This window comes from Centruroides vittatus, unplaced genomic scaffold, assembly GCF_030686945.1.
Source record: "Centruroides vittatus isolate TY-2023 unplaced genomic scaffold, ASM3068694v2 scaffold_386, whole genome shotgun sequence".
Lineage (NCBI taxonomy): Eukaryota > Metazoa > Arthropoda > Arachnida > Scorpiones > Buthidae > Centruroides > Centruroides vittatus.
Window position 1 is genome coordinate 8,243,512 of NW_027122706.1, and position 12,686 is coordinate 8,256,197.

Below are 12,686 nucleotides of genomic sequence, written 5' to 3' on the forward strand. Positions count from 1 at the left end.
TTTGTTAGGCCTACATTTTCACGTTTCATTCATAAATTCTGAAAATCAGTTAGTGAAACAATTTTTTCCTCGAGTTGTTTTGTAATCGATAATTGGACGTGTATATTTTGAAGCGTGACTAGAAAGATATAAGGAAAAATTGATTTTAAATAATAAAGGATAAATCTATCAAGGTATAAGACATCAAAAAAAGATAACTGTCAGATGTAGTTTGCATTTTATTACACTATTTTTCCTTTGATAACATCGTTTCATAACATATTACATTATAAAATACACCGTAATAACAACATTATAATTCATTTCAATGAGTTTTTTCTTCGAGATACATTCAACATTGCTTATTAACATTAAATAAAAAAACATATCAAAATTAAATGACAGTTTTATTAAATAATTTTTCTTGATTTTCGTAGCGAAAACTCCTTATACCCGTTTAAATTGTATTAAGTAATAACATAATATTAAGAATAATAATGGAAATTATAAAGAAAAACGCATTAAATATAAATTATATGAGACATTTATGAATCCAGATTAATGTAATGATTTTTTAATACATTAAGTTATACAGGTCTGATATATATTAAACTCTTAACGCTTAAAAGGCCCTTTTTCCATATCTATTCGGCTAGGCCCACAAAGGAGCGGCGGATAGTGAGGGAGGGGGCCCGACATATCCGGGTCAGATCGCCCATGAAACATTCCAGGATTCCATTCCGGATCCCCCAAAGCAGTAGGCTGACGCCTTAACCGTCTCGGCTGTCCGGCCGTCGGTCTGATATATTATTATAGTAGGCAATTATAAGATTGCTAAATTGTAATATTTTCTCCATAAATTTTCTTGATATTCAAGTACAGCAAAATAATAATAATAATAAATTTTTTTCTTTTATAAAATAAGAAAACAATTTTTATAATATTTTAAAAAATAACAATATTTCTTCATTTTTAAAAAATTCAATTCTCTTAAGAGAACTATAAACAACGTTTTTATTGTTATTTGTCATATTTTAACAAAATATAGGAAGGAAAATGTTTTAATATATTAACTTCGTATCTCCGAATCTTATAATAATATGTAATTCCTTTAAAACTTACGAATTTCTTAATGCAAATTTTTTAAATAGCAAATTCTAATAGACTGTATGATAATAATTACAATTAAATTTTCCTTTTTCAATTCGTATTTATAAAAATTTTATTAATGTACAGTATATAACTTATAATATATTTATTATTTTGATAATAAATTCTATACTATAGAAAAAGTTAATAATTTCTTCGTGTGGTTTTAGAAATAAGATAGAATATATTTTATTAAGCCGTTATTTCTAAAACCACCCGAAGAAATTATTAATCTTTTACAATACACGATCGTATTTCTTTATTCATATTTCATTTCTTCATAAGATATTAACTCAAGAATTGTTATTTTTCTCCAGATTTAATATTTAGTTTATTAATTTTTAAAAATTTATAGAAATTAAATTTTTATATTCTTGTAAATTGATTTTTTTATATAAAATGATTTTGTTATAAATTTAAAAATTTTATTAAATTTGATGAATTTCTAAAAATTAATTTTAAATTTAGGATATTTACTTTTATTACTAATATATATAAATCCTATTAATATATTAAAAAAATATATAATTAATATAAATAGCATGAAGGAAGCAACACAACAAAAGTCAAAAGTTTAATTCTTATAGAGCAAATGTAATTTAAAACAATTTAATATTGTAAAAATGACTTGCTATTTTTACAATATTAAATTGTAAAAATGCAATTATGTAAATTGTCTAAAAATAGATTATTTTTATTTAGACAATTTACATAATGAAATTACGAAGTGTTTCATCAGATGATTATGAAAGCTCTGTAATTTGCATTTTAATTATTTAAGTTTAAATTTCAGTTTTCACTTCCAAAAAATTTATAATATTCAAATAAAATATAACAATTTTTAAATTTCATATTAAATTTATTGTTTAATATTTAGAAATTTTAGAATTTTAGAAGTTAAGAAATTTTATCTTTCTCAAGAATCAATTGCTATATGCAAATGACAGTTTTAAGTTCGGGTATAGGCCTATGTATACTTATATTTAGGACCAGGTGAGGATTTACGAGGGATGCTCAGGGAAAAACTTCAGTGTAAAAATTTCCGTAAAATGCAGGGTAAAAACCCTGAATTTGCGGGGATTTTTCCAGAGTAAAACCGGGTATCTCATGTAGTAAAAAATTTTGTAAGGTATATTATTTCCTTTCTGCACCCCTCTGCTGGATCTTCTATTGTCTAGGGTTTCACACTTTTATATGCCTCATACATGCACAAATATACACTTGATGTTTGTTTAATAATCAGAATCCAGTATTAGAACGTTAGACTTTATGTAACACCAGGAATTCGTGATAGAAGTTTTACTTCAAATAAATATAAAATAAAAGGTGTCTCGCAAATTCATATTTATATATGACCACATAAATCCTAAAGGCCTCCGGAAAATAAAGCATTTCTAATAGTTTAAGCATAAAATATGTTAGTAAAGTATTGGAAAATAATTTCTTAATTAACATACTTGAAAGGAACTCGCAAAATATAGTAGATATTTTATTTTATTTTATATAAAATTTGTTAAATATTTTTCTATATTTTATATGCACTCTATTTGTCAAATATACAGTACTTATATTTATATATTGTTTTATTCCTAATTTATTTTGAAAGATTTAAATTGTATTAATTGCTCAATTGCTTTAATGCAATTAACATTATTCAAGTCAATAAAAATAAGTAAAATATGTAACTAATCACTTATTATTTTTAAAGATAATAACTTACTCAATTCTATCAGAATACTTCAATTTATTATTTTACAATGCAGAAAATTATACGAAAAATATTTGCCTTGCATAATTTTCCACCCCGCTTACAAAGTCTTTATAGCAATTATTTAGTATTTTTACAGTAATTATGATTTAGACAATTACTCATTTTTAAAACCTTATTCAATTTTATTTTAAAATATTTGAATAGCGAGAAAATTATTCATTCCCAACTATTTAGAAACATGTTCTAAATTCTTTTAATTCAGAACGTAAGTCATAAATAAGATTTAAAAAAATCATTTACATAATTTATTTTTATGCTTATTTAAGTTAGTTACTTATTATTTTAATAATATTTATCTTTTATTTTTATATGAATTTTTATTTATTTATTTATTTTAACTGTGCAAATATGAATATATTTTCAAAGCAGTAAAAATGAATTTCTTTGATTCGCTCTATTTACTTGCCAAATATCTTTGCGTATTTCCACGACATAATAGCATTGTTCTTTTGATTTATGTTTCTTCTAATTTTCTTTATTTGAGTGAGTTTCTCCACGAATAAATTAAGATAATTAACTGTTCATAGATAGGTTATGTACAATTTACTATCGCGTAGGCCTACAGACATAAATTTAACTTATATATAAGACATAAATATAACATAAATAAGTTAGATATAAATATAGCTTATATATAAGTTATATTTATGATGTAGGCCTAAAAATCTAAAAATAGTCTATATATATATAAACTAATTTGAGGCTTTTTATTTAAACGTAAAAAGAGCTTTAATCAATATAATTTTGAAAATATAACTAGAATAAAATTTTTGTTATTCTTCTTCCATAAATAACTTTCTGCTGAACACAGAAGTTTTCGTAACTTCACTAACTTCTCTATTGTTATACTAACAATAACAGCAAATATTTTAACTATCCATTCTCTTTAGCTGTGTAAAATGCGTTAAGAATCATAAATTGGTTCATATAACTCCACCCTATTCTGTTAGAGAACAATATATTCAAATATACGTCAACAACTGTAACATGTGATAGATGGATCAATTTAAATACAAAGTGATCAGCATAGTGTGAAATAATTCTAAATATATTCTACAAAGGTTATAATATATGTACACAATTTAAATTTGTATCTATAAGTTCCTTTATAATTAACACGATATTTATCCAAATCAATCAATCGATTTTGAAGATGGATCGAAATAGATAAGATCATCTATAGACAATCAAGTTAATGATAATATTTCGTAAAAACTGTCAAAAATGTGGAACAACTAAGTAGATTTTACAATAACAGAAACACAAAAGTATTAGATGGGCGGTGACCTGCCGAATATTCAACCCCAAGGGTTGGGCAGGACTTGTACGATGACCTCGATTGTCGAATGACCTTTTCGTTTCTCCCTGACCTTCTATGAAATTTATCATGCAACATAATTACCCTAGATCCCTAGATCGACTTGTAGGGGTTGGGTCGATTTAACACCAATGACTTATAGCTGTATTAGAATAGTGGGAAATTTTCGAAAAATTCTCTTGTTTTCTGAGTTTTTTTTTTTTTTTTTAATCTTTCTGCAAGAAAAAATGACCTTGTCTCTAATATGCTTGAAAAACGAATTATAATTTTTATAGTTAATATTCTAAATACTCCATTAGGTTTTATATACAAAAAATATTTTGTAAAGACCATTAAAATCTCTTTTAGTTATTAAGGGGATTTCTTTTCGTGTAACAATAATAATCAAAAAATCTACAATATTTATTTTTTGAATTATACCGAAAATTATGAACGTTTTCCCCCTGTCTTATAAATAACTTAATAAATATTATAAAATATATTACATTATGTTTGCTATATAATCAAGGGTAGTTTTTATAATGACGATTTTGTCCTTGAGGATCATATTCTAACAGATATCGAAAGTACGGCCAAAGACCCATCAATAATTAAAGAAAAAAATATGTAAACTCAACAAGGTCTTTCTCTTTTTTTTTTCTTTACAAGGGAAAGCCTGTTTTTCACATCAAGATTCCATTCCATTAGCCAAACAAATTCTATTTTTTACGTAACATTCTAATTACTTTTTTAATTTTTTTTGTTTACGTAACAGCTTTACATCAAATACAAATTGTTTTTTATATTCTCAGAACTAGGGTGAATGTTTTGAATACAAATTCAATACATAAATCTATTTATTAATTTAGAAAATTTTTCTTTTTATATACACTTGTACGCTTTCATTCTTTCCTGATTATTGATCCGATAAGGACTAATATGATATGCCCTATACAAATCCGGTGACAGAAAAATACTAAATAATGAATGAAAAAAGATAAAGATAAACGTGATAAGAGAAAACCTTAATCTCATCAATCGATTCATGATGAAGCATACTGTGTATGAGTTAAAAGTATACAGAGCAGATGTTCAGATCATTTTTTAATCAATAATAGGTTTTGCTTTGAAAGTTTTCTAAAAACAAGTTGTAAACTTTTAACAATCATATTTAATCACTTCTAATTTCTTTCGAGAAAAAAATACATAACAATTTCATAGTAATAAATTATTAATTTGGTTTAAAAACAGGAAATTAATAAGTTTTTTTTTTAGTTAAAAAATGATCTATATAAATTTGTCGAAGAAAATGTATTGAAGTTAGTATTTTCAAAAATTAAATGAGTATAACCCACAGTCAATTACAAGTTAATTATTATTATTATTATTTAAAAAACTTTTTCAGTCTTGTGGGCATTAAGAGAGCCTTTTTTCATACCCATCGTGGGTTTGGTCATGCGTACAACGGGGCGACTGGGTGGAGAGGGAAGGGGCCCGACATATACAGGAAGGACTATGAAAACTTCCTTGAAAAATTTCTGGGTTTTTCGACCGCCCGGATTCCATTCCGGTCCTTTACAACGGTAGGCTGACGCCTTAACCGCCTCGGCCATCCGGCGTCAAGTACGAGTTTTATAAATCATAGAAAACATTAATTTTTTTCACAGTGTCTTCTATTTCAATTTTAAAATATATATATATATATATTATTATAATATAAAATTCAATAATAAATTAATTTACAGGTTTTAAACATTAATAATATGTAAATCTTTAAAATCTTTACTTTTAATACTTTTATATTTATATACAAAACTACCAAAATTTTAATTTAGCTACATTTTATACGCTAATATTTTTTAAAATTTCATTTTATTTTTCAAAATGTAAACTTTTAACAATCATATTTAATCAGTTCTAATTTTTTTCAACTTGAAATAAGTAATTTATCCTAAACACGTCTTTTATATACAATCTTTCAAAGTGCTTCCATAGAGTTAAGTGGGAAGAATCACTATTCAAGCCTTTTCCTAACTTTAAATTGAAATTTTTTGAAAAGTTTTCAATGATAAAGAAATAAATAACGTATTATTCAATGTTTTCTGAACTGAAGTCAAATTTAAAGCGATATAAAAGAATTTTAGTTCATATACGGAACCAGTAAATGTTCAAATAACAGGTTAGTCAAGTGCTAGATAGCTGCATAGAACGCAGTTGGTATGTTTCGAATAAATTGCTGTCTTTTATTGCACGTTATCTACACTAAAATGAGATTTAATACGATCTTGAATGAGTCATAGAAACGCCATATCATCTATAAAAGCAGAGAGGAAACCGTATAAAATAAGTAGAGTTTTATAGATTTTAACCATTATACAAATACTACATTGTATCTTTTAACAAATGTCTATACAGATCAATGAAAAGCAATTTTACTAAACTTTTATTTTTAAAAACTTTATAAGTTAAAAGATTAATTTTTAACTACATCATCCCACTTCATATAATTAGAACTAACTAAATATATAACTTGATTAAAATTAACTGTTTATGCAGTAAAATTAAGAGTTCCATTAACAAGAATCATTACATCTCTGTACAGACTATTTCAACGTAATAGTGATACCTTACGTTACTTTAACTATTACGTTGCTTTGTTTTCGGAACAGAAAATCTTTTGTGGTTTTACTGTTTGTGTTATTCATACATTGAGTCTTATAGCTTGGGTCAGGGCCGTCGAGAGGGCGGGGGAGCTGGGGATTTTTCCTCGAGCCTGGAGAAAATTTACCCCTATAAATTAATATTATTTTTACTAACAAAATATAAAATCTTTAACACTGCTTTTTATTAATAAAAATTCCACGAAATTCTTTTGTTCATAAAAAAAAGACAAAAGAAGTCCGCTCTTCTCTCGGACCCTGTATCAAACTTTCGACGGCCCTGTCTTGGATATTATTAATTAGATTGAAAAAATATGTTTTTTACAACACAAAACTAATTTTTTTTTCTTTATTTACAGTGATTATCATGAAAAAATGTTATTTAAGGATTATTACACATAGAAATCTCTATACGTTTTTCTATCCTCTGAATTCAAAAGGAATTGTATTCTCGATTAGTTTCTTATTTTAAAATTTCCCAAAAAACTCATTGTGCTATCTACTTAAAAATTATATTTTATCTTCAAAAATTTATATTACATCATTTATTTCACATATATTAAGCTGTATTACAACATTTTACATATATTATTACATATATTTTACATATATTTACATATATTATACATTTTACATATATAACATTTTACATATACATATTACAACATTTTATGTGTAGTTCTAACTGTCATCATTTGTGTATTTTGTTTAATTTACCTAATTATCGCATACCATAGCAATTTATAACACATTCTCATTTTCTGTATTTTCTAACAATGGTTTTTCTTATATATGTAGGACTTTACATACTTTTTTTTTCTTTATATATATATTACTAGTTTAAATACATTGTTTTAAACTTGTTTTTCAAACCAGGCCTATATTAAAAAGTAGAGACTTTATAAGTTTTGATAACATCGTTTCCATTTTATATTCATAAACATTACATAATTGTTATATATTGTTTGCTTAAACGTTTTTTCCATATAAAACTTTATGGTAACAAAATTTCTTCTAACAAACAACATAAATATATTTCATTTACGTTGAACACAAACATTTGAATCTTTCAAAACTTTGTTTTGAAAGATTCAAAACTAAGTTTTTAAAATAGAATTCATCGAAATAATTTAACCGGTCCGCATTTAGCAACGTCTAAAAATAAAATTTTCGTAAAGTTTAATATTTAAATTCTATTTTACTTATTGTTGACATTTACATATTATGAAATAGTATTTATTCATGAGAGTTGATGTTGTGCATTTATATTTAGTTTTGCACAGCTGTACAGCAACTTCCTTTGTGTGTAATGTAAAGCCAAGTGCTACAATTTTATTTCGTGGAATAGATTACAAAGACTTGTTGTTTAAAATAGTGTTTATGATATTTAAATATAAACATCTTTATTAAAAAAAATATATATGTATCGTGCATATATTTATATTTATTTTTTTTTACTTTCCATTGGGTAGTTAAAAGCTGTGAATAGTTCGAAAATCATTATTCTAAGATAACTCTATTTTATTGACTTTATTAATGATGAATTAAATAGGCTGTTTTTAATTAATAAAAATTAAATTTTTACTTTATGTATGTATGTATATATATAAGAAAATTCTATTTAGATTAATTATTTATTATAATTTAAATTATAAAATTAATATTGTACCTACTGTATCTATGATATTAAGAAACATTTTTCGAATGAGTTTTAATGAAATTTTTATAAAAAATTTGTTAAATCTGCTGTAGAAATATTTACAGAATAAATGAACAAAATATACTGAAAGATAAGTCAACAGTTTCTCAAGATATCAAAAGAAGTTGTTTAATATGAATGATTTTTTTTAATATCAAAAATAAATTTTTATTTTTTATAATTTTAAATGACTTAATATAAAAGGTATATATTTTTATGAAATAAATTCAAAATATTTACAAAGGTTTAGATTATCGAGAACATACATACGTATTTAAATTTTTATTAAGTAAATATTTGAGTAATTACTAATTATTTGGTAGAAATTGCTGACTAAATTGGTATGGACTTATATCTTAACAAATGCAGATTTGATTGTTTTTAAATATCAAACCGTATTTGAAGTATATAAACTTTTATTCTCAATGATTGAAGCATAATATTTAAAAAAAATAAATGATTTAAGATGGGTGATAATGCAAATATGATGAAAACACAATCATAAAAGAAAATAACTTATAAATACAGCATTATATTTAGAAATTATTAAAAAAACAAATTAAATTTCATAATTAAATTACTCATAATTGTTTAATGCTTTGAAAGAAAATTGTGTTTTACTTTGACAAGGAACAGAAAATGTCGATTCTTATTCAAAATGAATTGTCATTCGATAACATTTTGCTAACAGATCAATACTATTTATAGAAAGTTTTAAATTACTATAAAAATTAGGTTTTGAACTCTCTCTTCTCTTTCACTAAATTGCAAGATTACACATAGATTGATTATTTAATCAATTCGTAAAGCTTTGCAATTAACTTAACTTCAATAAGTGTTTTTTAAATTTATTCTGTGAAAATGTTTAAAACTATTTGATATAATTATAAATGAATTTAAAATTTGAAGATCAAAATGTTCTTAATTGTTTTTAAAATTTATATAAATTTAAAATTATAAATAAGTATTAAAATAATTAGATAAGAGATGGAAATTAATAAACTTAAAACTAAATTTTAAAATGTTCTATGTCTGTATTTTCTCTTCATTAATTTTAAGGATAGTTATTTAATTAATATTATAATTATTCAAAGTAATTATATGCTGTACTGTGTTTGATAATTTACATAATTAATTCGTATATTTTAATGACAAGATATAGAACTATCAAAATAAAAATTTTTGGTTCAAACTCTTACACTTTTTTTTTAACAGTTCTTATAAATAAAAATAGATTGTTAAGCATAATTACAAAACGATCATTAATTCTTTTCTTGTAAAGTCAAATTGTTCCCCAGTGCTGCTTTTATGTAAGTACTGTGCATTTCGAAATCTTCGTGATAATGTATTTTCCCCCTTCTTCTTATATCAAATGCGTTTAAGATCAAGTGAAAAATTCATGGAAAATATCTAATTTAGCGAAAAAGATCTCGTTTCATTGGTAAAATGAAGAAATTCCCATAAGTACATCCCGGAGATTACTGGTTTCAGAAATAGCAGAACCAGATTACGTAGATGTTCAATATAAAGTTAGCGATAACAATTTAAAGAATGATTCATTCGTTTTCCATCGTGTTTAAGTTTATTTCGTTTCTTTTTTATCTGTAAAATTCTAATTTGGTTATAAAGTTTTAAATCGCATGTAATATTAAGCATATTTGTAAAAGTATTCATGTTTATAGTGAATGATCATTGCTGGATATATCATTTTTCTCAGATATTATAATATATATTATGAATCAATCTCGTTGATATTTTCAAATAATTAGAATTTCTTCAATTTAAAAGAACTCTTAAAACATCGAAACCGATTATAAATAAAGTATCATACCCAGTTGACATCATTATCTTTTAAAATAAACAATAAAGAAGAAAAATTTATACATTTCTCATCGTAATATAATAAGCATTATTAAATATTATTCTCTCTTCAATTCTTTTTATTTATCTTCAATTATGAAGTTAATTTTTAAATTATATAAATAGAAATTGCGTAATAATGTGATCTTGAGTTGTACATTAATTAGGCAATAAAAGCTAATTTTAGTGATTGATAATTAACGTAATAGCATAATTCTCTAAGGGGTATTGCGTAACGTTATACATGATATAATTCGCATCAAACCCTGGAGATATTACTATATTGTTGATCTCGAATGACCTTATTTTAGAAGCGCCGTCTCAAACTTGTTTAAGTAGAACAGACAACAAATTTCTCCTTATTTCCACCAATAGAAAGTTAAAAAAAAAAAAAAAATTCCAATCGAGGATATTCGCTTGCAGGTGTTTGGTGTTTTGCATTGTGTGATTATTATTTGAATCACGAAGTTTTGTTTGAAAATTTTATGGCTTATTAATCAAATGTGTTTATTATGTATTAACATCCTTAAACTTAATTACAAAACTCGATAACAAAAGGATCATCTATTCAATAAAGTTTCCAGTTTTACAAAATTATAAATATTATTTTAAAATACTTATTTTACATTTTATGTATCCGTACTTCGCCTACCAATAATTATATTAAAATATTTAGTAATTGATAACTTCTTAACCCAATATTGACATTAAATTTCGCAACGTTCTTTCAAGTGTTTGGCAGTTTATTTTTATTAAGGAAACGATTAATTAATTTGCATGTTATTTCGACCGAGCATATTAAAAATTTCTTTAAAACAAATCATTGATCAGCATTATTATATTAAGACATTGATGTTAAAATAATTAAATAAATGAAGAAGCGATGAAAACTCGGAAATAATAAGTTGTCGTCTATGATCTTTCTTACTGTGATCAGTTATAACCTTGAGCGTGATCCGTCATCTATAACTGGTAATAACTTATAGTTATTTCCATGCACAATTATAATACGAACAATGAATCAGCATATTTACTATTACTCGTATTTGAACTTTAAATACAAATTTAAATTTTAACGTACGAATTAATTTTTTTAAAAAAATTTAATAAATTATTATAAATTTGGATTAAGTACAAACAAAACAATGCAAAAAATTAAATAATTAAAACGTTTACATTAATTATATGCATGTAATTATTTTCCTTATTATGATTTTTATCTATAATTATTAATAAATTGATTATTAATGTATTCGTGCAATAACGCCGTAAACATTTTTAATAAAAGTAGGAAAAGCTGTTCAAAGTTTACTTGATTTTTTTAACATTTTCTTTCGTTAAAACTCATTTAAAATAAATAAAGTTACTTAATAATAGGATTAGCTGTGTGCCCTTTTATATGTAGTGCAAACATCGATCATAAACTTTAAAAGTGACACAAATAATTTAATTAAGTGCAGATTAAATAATTTAATGCTAATTATCCGAGCTAAATTCTACATTATAATAGGCCTATATTAGTTAATAAGCTTTTATAAAAATTCTTATAGAATTAAAAATAATAATAATAATAATAATGTAATTGCATTTTTTTATTTCTGAATCAAATCCGCTTATGATGAATTTTTTTAAAAATAATTTATTTATTAAATTATTGTTTTTAACCTTTACATTAAAAATATGTACTTTAAATATGTTATCATCGATATATTTCAACAAGTTTAATTACATCTTTTTAATTGCAATCATTAACTTAAAAAGCATATTTTTAATATTACATTAATTTGTGTTTACTCATTACATTAAATGACTGAAAAAACGCATTTAGAAAAGTTTGATGTCTTTATTGATATTTATTTTAAAATTATATTTAAAAAATGTAATTAATCTAAGAGTTTAAAATTTTAATTATACAAATATATTGCCAAACTGCATAGGTATTTAAATTATTTTGATGATAACCACATGGACTAATAATAAAGTTAAAATTATATAATAATGTGTTGCAGATTTTTCTAATTAACCTGAATTAAACGATTTTTTAAAATTAAAACAGCTCTTTAATTAATTTTCTCTTTTAACATTTTTTAAATTAATTTTTCTACAGAAAACATTTTTCAGAATTAATGAAATTTTACTAAATAATCACTAGAAATTTATCTGTAGACATATGAGTATAAATACTGTTATATAAATTAAGTACTTTCTTATTAAGAGTTTAAAATATTTTTAAAATACTAAAAATTATTAGAATATTATTTTAATCAATGG

At 23.7% G+C, this 12,686-nt stretch overlaps 1 long non-coding RNA gene across 1 annotated transcript in view; it reads right to left on the minus strand.

Annotated features, from left to right (window-relative positions):
- Nucleotides 1-706: 706 nt before the first annotated feature.
- Nucleotides 707-12,686, minus strand: part of LOC136988860 (uncharacterized) — a 69,977-nt gene continuing 57,997 nt past the window's right edge. The window contains exon 3 of the long non-coding RNA XR_010882825.1: nucleotides 707-778. This is a non-coding gene — a long non-coding RNA (uncharacterized lncRNA). The remainder of the gene's footprint in view (nucleotides 779-12,686) is intronic.